The 13,178-nt window shown below is 37.2% G+C and overlaps 1 protein-coding gene across 1 annotated transcript in view; it reads left to right on the top strand.

The window, feature by feature from the left end:
- LOC136040382 (RING-box protein 2-like) overlaps positions 1 to 13,178 on the top strand; it is a 97,174-nt gene that overhangs the window by 74,003 nt on the left and 9,993 nt on the right. The gene's annotated exons all lie outside the window — the stretch shown is intronic.

Below are 13,178 nucleotides of genomic sequence, written 5' to 3'. Positions count from 1 at the left end.
GCGAAAGGCTTGGGTCTAATATGCTCCTAATTGTTTACCTAGATAAATGTCTAGGGATGTTTCTGCTAACTATTCTTCTTAAGGAATATACAGATAGGTTTTTAAGGGTAACGTCCCATTCAAATGGGACGTCTGACAGCGATGCCCCTTAAGTAGTCAGCAGGGGCGTAGCTCCAGTATTTTTACGGTGTTGGGGGGGGGGCAAGAGGGTTTTACATCCGGAGAGTCAAGGGCTATGGGCTATATAATGTTTTTTTTCAAATTATTTGGGTGACAACTGCCTTATTGCCCCCTCCCCTGGATACGGCCTTGACCTTAGGCATGTTATCGAAAACTTGGCAAAGTAAATTAAAGATTTTAAAGTCGTTTCAAGGGACTGAAACCGATTGGAAGATGACTAAACGCGCACCACAGTCCCAAATGGTATAGAGCAGTACATGGTCCCGAATGACACAGTGGCATCTCATTTAGATGTTCAGCAATATATGCCAGAATCTCTGGTAAATTCTTTTGGGCATAATAAATTTACAGTTAGCTTTAATGTTGACTTGGGAATAAATGTCCTCTTACCCAAATGGTCTTTGTAGGACTCCCCCTTATAAAGTTAAAACGTTCCAGCCCTTCACAGGAAAAGGTGTCTATAATAGACTAGGAATATCAAAAGAACATTGTTTCCTGTTTCCCGTTATTTGTGTTTATGTGTCGAAATTTTTGGAAATATAACACTAGAACTATTTCCAGTACTTGGTGTCTTATAGCCCCCGCACTCAAGTTCTGTCGAGAAGTGAAGTTTGGTTAATGCTAATGAAATAGAACAAAATATGATGAAAATATAATACTTTTTCAACAAAATTATGAAAACTACAACTTAGAAATATGCGCCCAGAACGCAGAAATGTCTCTAATAATTGCGTTGTAATGAGCTCTGTCTTCTGCCGTTACTGCTGCCCGCCACATGTACTCTGTAAGGTATGATTTTACATGATGACGGGATGTGCCTCGGTGCCGTTTATTCCTCCACTTTGCGGAACCCCACATTCTCTATACTCTTTGGGTAGAGACGCCGGGGTCGAGAAAATTTTTTGTATGGTTCACGGTCAAGTGTAATGAGTTTCACCCCATGGTCTGAAAAACCGATTATTTCACTAGCATTAACCAAACTTCACTTCTCAACAGAACTTGAGCGTGGTGGCTATAAGACACAAATACTCTATTTCCAGTTTCTTTACTTCGTTCGTGATTCGTAATCTTATGAATGTTATTTTTTGAAATGAGACTTGTCAGGGAAGTGTGTTGGGGAAGGGGCCTCGGAGGCTGGTCACCGAATCCTATATTTTGCACAAATTGCTGAACACTTCTAATTCAAATTTTCAATTTTTTAATCATTTTTTTAACCAATTTTTTTTTTCGTGCAAACTTGAACTTTGTGCGAACTACTTGTTCGCTTTCTTAGTAATCGAATCACATTATCTTGTTGTTTGCTCACATTCATAGTTTGAAGTCCCCTCCTTAGCGTCCTTTGCTGACGTAGAAGGGCGTTAGCATTGACGTCAGGGGTTTTCTTATTGTTTAAACTTGTTTGCTCGATCTACCCTTTCTGTATTGTTCTCAGTAATCTTTATGTTTGAGCTGTTCACAGGCAAAACTGGTTCAGTCCGCTTTTTACATTTGATTTTTGAAGTACTTGATTGAATTTACTCGTACCCATCCGCACTTTTCAGCCCATACATCAAATTGAACCCTATATAAAGTAACCCGGTAAAGGTACGGAATTGTACTTCTTCAGAAGGAGACATTAAAACCAAAAGAAACACAGTTTTAGATTGCACATTTTATGCTTATTTCTATGGTTCGGTTCAAAGTTTTGACAATTCATTCCCATCCCCCTCTAGTGGTCTCGTATAGCCTTTAGCTCTGTAGAAAAATATAGCGTAATAATTGATGAAAACCGGTTCGAACACCGATAAAAATGAAAAAAAAGAAATATGATTCAACGGTACCTGCTGCATATTATAAAAATCAGTAATTTTTTGGTGGCTCTATGAGACCATTAGAGGGGGGGGGCTGGGGATTGCCAAAAACGCGAACCAAACCATATGGATAATATTAGCAATCTAAAAATGTTTTTGTTCTAGCATGTCTCCTTTTGAAGAAGCGCAATTCTACACCCTACCGTTAACCCACCTAATTGGGTTATATCGATGTCTAATTTTTATATACTCGTAAACCACTTTCTAACAATTATATTAAACGGTAAGTCTAATCGAGGTAATAAGCAATTTAATAACTAAACCGTTACTGGATGTTGAAAAGCTTTTATGTTCTTTCTTCTGCATCCTTCACTTTGCTTCAGCTCTGTGATGATCCTCCCTGGTCCTTTTGATTTGCTTCATCCTCTGCATCGGATCGGATGAATTATCAGCTTCGTAGCTCTTAGAATGTTCAAATTTCGCTTACTCCAACAGCAACATATTGATTAAATCCTTCTGTTACACGTTATTATATGGAATACCCTTACTGTTGTAGATCGAGAATGTCAGCCGTTTGGCAATCCGTTCAAAATGACTTGTAAAAAACTTGTAATTTCTGATCGATTTTTGGCCGTTCATTGCCGGTCTAGTTTTGCCCAGTGATTAGAATAAATTCCTGCTAACTGCTTAGATATTCTACGCTCTCTCTCTCTCTCTCTCTCTCTCTCTCTCTCTCTCTCTCTCTCTCTCTCTCTCTCTCTCTCTCTCTCTCTCTCTCTCTCTCTCTCTCTCTCTCTCTCTCTCTCTCTCTCTCTCTCTCTCTCTCTCTCTCTCTCTCCTCTCTCTCTCTCTCTCTCTCTCTCTCTCTCTCTCTCTCTCTCTCTCTCTCTCGCTTCTTGTTTATCTTATCGGTACTTGTGTATTATACGCCACTCACTCAAGTTTACGCTGTGTAAAACTCGACGACAAACCAGTTTCTTCGTTAGTTTCTTTGGTACTTCAGAAATGAATTTCGGCTATTTGTTTGCTCATTAGGGGGTGGGGATAAAGTATGGTGGGTCTGCATGCGAAATGTATCAGGTACAATTATTTACTTGAAGAAAGAACTGTTTTCTAACTTCAAACTGTCTTAACTTCTAACCCCCGCCCAACCACTTGCAAATATATAGCCCAAGTTATATATTTCCCATCTATTCTGTCGCTTGTCTTTGTCTTGTCTCACTCTAAGCTGGAAGAAACTAACGAAGAAACCGGTTTGTTCTCGAGTTTCGCACAGCGTAGAGTGGCGTATAATACACAAGTTCCTCATATAAACTATTTATGAGTTGATGTTTAAATAGTATGTGTATTTTACCCCTTCATTTCAGGTCACAGAACCTGTGGGGATCTGTGCATTGTATCATGTTTGAAAACTTGTTTAATTTGAATAACAACTCACTGCAGCAGCAAGCCGCCTGAGGCCAACACAGCTGTGGACGTTCCTCCACCCCAATCTAGGCTAAGCTTTACTCTTTACTCCCTCCCAAGAAGTTCTTTTTTTTTAATCCTTTCTTACAACTTCTTCCCGCCTCATTCGGGAATGACCCGGTGATTTTCTTTGAAGCATTTTCTTGAAGATTTTCCTGAATCTTTTAATCAAGAAATTGTGAAAAAAATGAGAAGTGTTCCTGGTCTTGTTGAGCTGAATGGGGAACTGTAGAGCATTTTTGTTCCTGAAGTTGCCCTTCCATAGTTTTTAGTAATGGTCAGGAATTTAGGAACATAATTTATTTATAGCCTATTAGCTTCTTGCCATTTTGTAGGGGGGAAGGGGAATTACATGGTGATTTTCCATGCTCTACTACTCCACCTGCAGAGGCTCTAACATTTTCTCTCTTTTTTTTCTTTCTTTTTTTGAAAAGTGGTCTCTCAAGTAGCCTTTAAATTTTTGGGGGGCGGGGAGGGGGAAAAGTGAAGGGTTATAAAAAAAGCTATTGTATTTTAATTTTATGAGAGCACCTCGCCCCTCCTTTTTGAGATATATTGATGGAGTTTTGAGCCTTAGAGGCTGCTGTGGCTCAAGTGACCCTCTCCCAAATAGGATAACCTCAACCAAAAGGTGGTATCTGAATATGTTGATTTAATTTAAATTATCATATATCCTAGTTAAACTCGCTAAGTTTCAAATAACTAGAGTTCAACCCATTAACTTATGTGGGATCATACAAATAACTGGTGTCAGGGGAAAAATTGAAGCAGGGGGTAGTTACCACATCAAAACTTCATAGCTCTCGGTAGATTCGAAAAATACCTTTCAATTAAAAATTTTTTTAAAGCAAATACCCCCCCCCCCCTCTCTCTCTCTCTCTTGATTTTGGAAACTAAAACTTGTAAGATAAACGGCTCTGAACGCAGGGAATCCAACAGTCTGTTTTAATCCTTTTTACAAAGTGATTTATAATCGTCGGCATCACTACTATAGGTTATATTTGACGTGTTCACACTTTTTCGATAATGGCCAAAAAGTGATTACTAAGTTATTCTTAAAAGAAGTTCAGCATGGCAATGTAGATCAGTTTCAAAGTGCGGCTGAACCTTCATTGTCCTGCTGATCCTTACTTTGAGAACATCTTGAAATAGTATTTTGGCAAGTGCCTCAAAAGTTTTGACAAATGCAGCTTTTTGGGCGTGATTTTGAGAAATTTAAGAAATACTATGGCTACTGTAGATAATGAATTTTGTAAAACGGAAATCGAAAGTCTCTATCTGCTCTTGTTTTTAAAACCAGTCATTCTGATGCTACGAGCTGATACAATTTAGGGTGAAATATCCCGTATTAGAGTATTTGGTTCTTGTAGGTTATTTTACATATGCCCAAAGGGAATTTAGGTTAATCCTAATCAAACTTAACAAAACGTGATGATAAAATAATACTTTGTAAACATAGTTATGGAAATCTAACCCAGGGTAACCTAACCCCTACTCCAACCGAATTGTGTGTTTTAACGCCACCGCGGTTTTCCGCCACCCAGGAAATCTTGCATCATCAAGAGGATTAGTTGGATCAGAGTTTACAGGTTAGGTTAGTTTAAGTCTATGTCTATGTCTCTGTTTTTCTCGATATCTGTGTCTATGCCTATGTCTATTTGTTTGTCTGTATCTATGTCTGTTCTTATTTCTATGTCTATTCTGACCTACCTGAATTAAAAGGTGGCGGAAACATATGGTGGCGGAAAACCGCGGTGGCGTTAAAACACTGCTACCCTCCAACCCCTAATGTGCAAATATATATATATATATATATATATATATATATATATATATATATATATATATATATATATATATATATATATATATATATATATATATATATATATCAGAAGTTATTCAAGTCCAATGCATTTTATCATCCGTCACTTATTTTTGTAGCTATGAAACCGATTTTCTGAGATGTAAGGTAAGCGTAATTCTTAAATGTGTTTCCAGATAAGTACAAAGTTTTTTTTTGTCCGAAAAAGAAGTTTATGTCCTTCCATCCCTGTAAAATGTGTCCCTGGTTTCCTTGTTATTTAACTGCGCAATTGCTCAAATGTAGATGTAATCTGCTATTTGTGCTCAACCAGGAGACATATTTACAAGTTTCAGTTTTTGTACTAATTTATCTTATTTGTTTTGTGATCAGTACAGATTGAAAACCAAATATTATTGTTTTTATTCTAGACTGCTTGTCGCCACCGTGGGAAACTTGGGGCCTGTTATCGAAATTTCAAAATATTACTAGCCTCAGACTGCTTGGCGCCTTCCAAGTAAAATGTTCTATCTTAAATAAATAAATAGGAATTTGGCAATAGTCAGTGCAAATGAGTTCATTTTGGCTCGATTTTGAGTGTGTGTCCCATGTCAGCTGTATAACTAATTGAACCAATGTTGGATTCACACTTAGGCTCATAATATGGATTTTGTTGGTGAGAGGAGGGGCAATAAAAAAAACACAATAGTTCTTGATAATTTGATTAAAAACTGCCCAACAATTTTTGAAAAATTTTATTTTGGTGTGGCCTGTTCCAGACCTCCCCCCTCTACACGCATACGTTCATGTTCTCATCGGTGCTTTCAGTGGGTTTAGGCACATCTCCCCGAGGAAAATTCCCGGGGTGTAGTCCCCTTTCCGGTATATTCTCCCGCGGAAATCCCTCCGCAGCGGAAAGTTCCCCGCCCCCAGATAATTCCTACCCATATTCCCACTAGATAGTTCCAGATGTTCGTTAGAAGGGAAATTGAAAATTATTTATTGCTGGTAACTTTCTGCTTTTCCAGTTTTCTGCTTGAGAATCCAAATATTGGATTTCAAGTAAAATTTTGGACAATATTCGATTATTTAATCAAAATTTTCGATAAACAGTGGTTTGTTGCATAGATTCTTAATATTCAAGGAATACTTAGGTGGATGTTGAACTAAATCAAAACGAACTATGAGCATGTAGATTTTCAAAAGGTTGACAAGGCAGCATTTCACGAGTGGCTTACATTATTATTAAGTTAGAACTTTAAGGGTAAGTTGTGGCGGATTTTGAACTAGCCAGAAGGTAATACGTGTATACTATTAGTTCTAAACACTACAATTACTGCAACTGGATGCTAAGAGTATTATGGTGAAATTTTGAGAAATGTTAAGATGGAGTTTCAATTAAACTTAACAAAAAACTATATGCGTTCAGGTTTTCAAAGGGGCATATAAAGATAATCATAGCCAGCGCCGCTCTGTAATAGATAGCAATATTTTTGAAATTTTTAAAGGAGCTAATTCGGTTGGAAATTACAACCTCTAGTGTCCTTTTTAAAAATCAAAAGCGATTGGAGGGTAATCGACCCTCCTCCCAAGCTCATTGATTTTTCAAACCAATCCAATCAAAATTTTTTGACAGTCCTTTGGTTCAGTATAGTAGAACGGTCCGATATCTAAGTCTTTAGGGATATTGGGTAAATAGTAATGTAATTTGCACATGATGCTTTAAAACTAAATGTTGTTTTAAAACTAAATAAAAAATTACTGTGAAACACCTGATAAAACAAGGTAATAAAACATCTGAGCAATATCTCGAGAACGACTGGGGGTATTAAGTCGAAAATTTCAGGGCCACTACTATTATTACTTGTCCTCTTGATTATCAAGAGGGAATATGGGTCGGAATTATCCGGGCGGATTTTTCTGGAAGGTAATTTTCCATGGGGATACGCCAGCTCCCGCTTCCACTGCCATCAAATCTTTCAGAGTTTCCCTGAAGTCACACAAGACAGAATCACATTCTTTGAAATATCCCTGAAAATTAACGATAACGAAAATTTGACAATTTATAGTTCGTTTTAATATTTATGTTTTTTGTGAAGAACTATTTTAGGGGATTTCGTTCAAAATCAAATGTTTTTTTCAGGTAAATCTAAGGAAATCGTGAGAAGCTAGAGATATTGGAAGCTTGAACAGGGGTTATTTTAGGGGCACATGGCCCACGCCCCGAAAGGTTAAAAGTTGTTTTGGTTACAGGGTTGGAGAGATGAAAAATACCAATGAGGGAACCAAATTTGTATCCAAACCCCCTCCCCCCTAATATTAATTTTGTATCTACCTCTGAGTATAGGCTCACACAGATATGATTAATATAGGTACGCTACCTTCCCTCTCGGGCCTGTTCGACCCCTCACCCTCTTCTGTAGGATAATGGTGGCCCTTTATAGTTTTTGTTTTAAGATCATGAATAGTATAGGCGCGCACTTGCTGTGTTAAAGCGAATTTCCCGAGGGGAAATTTCATTAAAAATTTGCTTTGGTGTTGTCTTAAATTATTACCATCAGTGCTAGGAGTTTTGTTTATAATGTCAGTTGTTCTCATTTATTTATTTTTTCGTGTGTTTAGTTGTCGTGGTTTTTTTTGTTATGTTAAAAAAAAACATTTTTTTTCTTTTTTATCGTTTGTAAATTTTTTTCTGGTGAGAAAGGCTCCCGGATTATTTTATTTTTTAGTTAAAGTGTAGTTTTGTTTTAATATTTCTTTTATTGTTCACTGCTTTGTCGAAATTAAAACCCGATTTCTCTTTGCTTATTTTCCCGAGGGGTCACCGCATTTCAGAAATCAGATACACCAGATTGTCCTCTGTCAATCGTGGTGGAGCTATGTGGCATAAGGGGTGCCCTGACATGTACACCAGCGCTGAAATCCCTGTCCTTTGAAATTTCTATTTGGTTAGTTACTAATATTACTGATACAGTTACTTATAGCTAACAATTGCAATATTGCTCTCTCCTATTGAACAATAGGCGCGTTATAGGTAACTCTGCAATAAAGTATTGGGAATCACCATAAAATCTATAGACCTTTATAATTATTTAGGTCACTTGTGCTATATAAGCCCTATCCAAATTAATGATCTATTTGGCGTTTTAAAGGGTTTGAAAATAATTTGGTAAGGGTGAACGCTCTTTAATGTCTGACAAACCTAGTGACAGATAAACCTAAATTCCGAAATTAATTATTAGGGGTAGTATTTGTTATTTCTGTCAAAAATCCAACCCGTCTCTGATGATTGTAGCTAGCGCCAGATTTACCTTGCGTGAGACCGCAAGCTATTATTGTACCAAGGACAGTGGAAATGATATATGATAATTTAAAGTTGAAGTTATACTGTCATGTGTGTCTTAATAATTATGAGAGATCAGGAATTCAATTTTTAATGAAAGAAATTTTTTTCTTTCATTTTTGATGAAATTTTTCATTTTCATTTTTCATTTTTTATTGAGACTGCAATTTTTTGACAGTAGTGGCCCTGAAATTAAAAAATTAAATTAAATTAAATTAATAAAATTAAATTAAACTGAATAATAAAATTAAATTAAACTTTAAATAAATAAAATTAAATTAAACTGAATGTGGGTGAAAACTCGGTAGAAATCGGCTAAATAAAAAATCGGCTAAAAACATGTGGTACCTATATCGAATTATACCCTTTTGTTAGTCGTTGTAAATTGTTAGTCAGAAAAATAGAAAGTCTGATGATTTAAAAGACACTTTCATTGATTTTTGGGACTTACGAGACACTCCATAGGCTGAGAAATGATAAAAAAATAAAACTTTAACAACAAGAGCTAAGATCTCATATGGCACTTGTAACCAGGTCGGAAGATTCAAGAGCTGATATGGCTTGAGCTCTAGCAAAATTCTAAGAATCAATAGATTGATTTAAAATGAAAATCAGAGGCTTAATGCCGGTCAGGATTTAAAATAAGAGCTCTGAGACACGAGGTCCTTCTAAATATCAAAATTTATTAACAGCCGATCACCCATTCTGAAGGTAAAAATACCTCGTTTTTTCTAATTTTTCTTCTCCCTTCAGCCCCCCACATGGTCGAATCGGGGAACACGACTGTTATCAAAGTCAATGTGTACAGCTCCCTGACACGCCTACCAATTATCATCGTCCTAGTGCGTTCAGAAGCACCGAATTCGCCAAAGCACTGGACCCCCCCCCCCAACTTCCCCAAAGAGAGCAGATCCAGTTCGTTTACGTCAATCACGTATCTAAGACATGTGCTTATTTGTCCCACCACGTTTCATCCCGATCTCTCCACTCTAAGCGTTTTTCAAGATTTCTGGTTTCCCCCTCCAACTTCCCCCAATGTCACCAGACCTGGTCGGGATTTAAAATAAGAGCTGTGAGATATGAGTTCCTTCTAAATATCAAATTTCATTAAGATCCGGTCACCCGTTCATAAGTTAAAAATACTTCAATTTTTCTAATTTTCCGAATTAACACCCCCTCCCCCTCTGTAGCTCCACCAAAGAGAGAGTATTCAGTCCAGTTATGTCAATGAAGTATCTAGGACTTGTGCTTATTCTTCCCTCCAAGTTTCATCCCGATCTCTCGGGATGAAATTTCAGAACGTTTTTCGTTCGTGAAGATTCAAAACATAAACAATCTGTTGACTCGTAAAGACACCTGTACCTTCAAAGGATTAATTTTTTTTAACGTGTTTTTTTTTCAAATGAAAGTTAGGAGCGACATTAAAATTTGAAACGAGTAGAAATTATTCCGTATGAGAAAGTGACTCCTCCTCCTCAACACCTCGCTCTTTCCGCTAAAGTAGGAAAGCTTAACCTTCTTAATCAGTTTAATATTATCTGTTTTTTTGCTCATTTTTTACTGATCTTGTAAACTTCCTCTATTAATAAAAAAAACTGGGGCGTAATTTGCTATGGGGATGGGGGCAACTGCCCCTCCCAGACCTCGGTTCCCTCCAGAGGCACCATTTGGGCCAAATCTTGGGGTGGGCATGGGGCATTTGACGGAACCTAAGACTTTTATTATGAATCTAATCTACTTTCAAAGTTTACAATGATTAATAGCAAATAGTGTAATTACCCCAAGGGTCGTCAGGTAATTACGCTGTTTGGCTAATAGGTGTGCAGTTAGGTCAAATCGTTTGAACAGAATGGATTATGTTGGACATAATGGATAATTATGGCCGGAAAAGGGCCCTTTGTAGTGGAAACTTGGGCCCCCTGGAAAACTGGGGTGGGCATTTGCCCGCCCCTGACCCCCCTAAATGGCGCCTCTGGTTCCCTCCCCCAAACCCCAGTTTGCCCCCAGCTAAAATTTAGTTTCTGTACTTACGTGCTATCCTGACCACATTCAAGAACTGAAGTTACGTCAATCATGATATATACTAAAATATACTAAATATGATGAAAATATAATACTTTAGTAACAAAATTAGGGTAATTACAGCAGAGAATTACGGAAAGGAGACCGCCCAGAACACATTACATTAAATATCTAAGCCAAACAAACCTAACCAACTCTATGTATTAAATATTTAATGAAGATATACCTGCATAGTAGTTTTTTTTTACTTGGGCTAAGCTGATTATCTGAGATTGCACACAGAAAAAACTGATTTTAAACAGATCAAATAGATCAAACTTCTTGAGTGTGGTCAGGGTAATACGCATGTACCTTCTTTTCTTCAAAAATCTTGTCAAAACTAAGATAAGACTGTATAATTCAAGCATCCACAAAAACGGGTCAGTTTTCTTTAGTTTATCTTTACCCTTATGGTAGGCTGCTATATGGCTCATCTTTTTCATTTTTTACTGTCATTTTCACTTGATTTGGGAAAATTGGCTCCAACTTTACCCCCCCCCCCCCAAGATTTTAAGAAAATCGCCAGTGCAAAATAATCAAAGCAATCAAATTTCGTTTTCATCGTCCCTAATTTTATATCTTTTATTTTCTAAACAGTTGAAATTACCTTAAAATTATATTAAATTTTAATTTCCGCTATCGCTAGAATAGAGGAGATATTACTTTACTGGGTGCTTTAAAAATTGTGTCTTTCAGAGATACAGAGAATCAAAGCGTGTTCAGATTCCCAACTTTAGCTTGTAGAAATAAATTTTAATTTCCGCTATCGCTAGAATAGAGGAGATATTATTTTACTGGGTGCTTTAAAAAATGTGTCTTTCAGAGATACAGAGAATCAAAGCGTGTTCAGATTCCCAACTTTAGCTTGTAGAAATGCTCACAAGAAAAATCTTCAACATTTCCGCTGAGAAGGACGGAGGGGTAATACTTTACTGATCATATTTTTCTTCACAAACCAGAAAGAAGAAAATTCACAAACCAGATATACCCCTTAGACCTATTATCTCAACAGTAGGTTCAGCCACACAGAAGTTGGAACGATATTTGGCTGGTATTTTAAGATCCATAACCCTCAGCAGCAAGCACACAATAAGAAATACTAAAGAAGTAGTTGATAAGCTAAATAGCATCAACATTGGGGAGAATACCACAATGTGCAGTTTTGATGTTGTATCTTTATTTACCAGCATACCCTTGCCGCGTCTTATACCAGCTTTACAATCAGCTTTAGAAAAGGATGGTTCCTGGAGAGAACTGACTTGCTTGGACTCCACAGAAATCATTACTCTCACGTCTTTATGTCTCAGCAATGCTTACTTTACTTTCAGGCATCAAACTTATAAACAAATTTGGGGCATACCAATGGGATCAGCCTTGGCACCAGTTCTTAGCGAGGTGTTTCTACAACATATTGAAACTAATATCTTCAAACAGGACTGCAAGTATCTCCAACTCTACATGAGATATGTTGACGATTGCTTAATAATTTGGAATGGGGCACAAGACAAATTAATATCCTTTCTCAATATTTTTAACAAGCAGGACCCAGATATTAAGTTCACCATTGAACTTGAAAATAACTGCAATTTACCCTTCTTAGATGTCCTCATTACAAAACGAGAAACTAGGTTGGACTTGAGTGTGTATAGAAAGCCAACTCATAGTGATAGATATCTGAGATATGACTCCTATAACCACCCTATAGTTAAAAATTCTGTAGTCTATTCGTTGGTTGATAGAGCATTTCTGGTGTGCTCCTCTGATTTTGAGCTGAAGGCTGAACTTGATTATATAAGAGATGTTCTGATAGGTAACGGATACCCCCGAAAAGTCATTGACAAGGTTATTTTCAGGAGAAAGATGAGTGGAATTACCAAGAATTTCGCTCCTAAGATTGAAGATGATAAACCCTTTTTGTCATTACCTTATATCAAGGGCATTACTGACATTTTAAGTTCCAAACTCACTAAACTTGGCTTTAAGGTGTTTTTTTCCCTCTGGAAGGACTATTTCCTCCTTCTTGAACAAAGGCAAGGATAAGATTACTTCAGATCCACCAGGGGTATATGAGATTCCTTGCAGTTGTGGTGATACCTATATAGGTCGTACCATGAGACCTCTACATCACCGATTAAAAGAACATGCTGATTCCATTGATGCCTGCCTTAAAAAGACAAAGCTAAAGGAGGAAGATAATTTCTCTGCATTGGCCCATCATATCTTTGAAAACCCTTCCCACTCCATTAAGTTTGACCAAGCCCAACTTATTGCTATTGTCCCACAACTCTTAAAGCAGAAAATCAGAGAAGCTTTGGAAATTGCTAAAAATAAACCAGCCATCAATAAAGACAATGGTGAGTTTCATATTAGCGAAATTGGGAACCAATCACCCATAAATTGAAAACTCACAAAAGACTCCACCCCTTTCCTAAAGGCCCAACCTCTTTAAGATCCACCAGGACAGCAGCCATCAACGCCTCTACCAAAATTCGGGCCATGGCACAACAATAACTCCAGGTTCGGCTCATAATTA

Source organism: Artemia franciscana, chromosome 20 (genome assembly GCF_032884065.1).
Source record: "Artemia franciscana chromosome 20, ASM3288406v1, whole genome shotgun sequence".
Lineage (NCBI taxonomy): Eukaryota > Metazoa > Arthropoda > Branchiopoda > Anostraca > Artemiidae > Artemia > Artemia franciscana.
The sequence above is the reverse complement of the archived record's forward strand: the minus strand, read 5'-3'. Positions and strand labels throughout refer to the sequence as shown.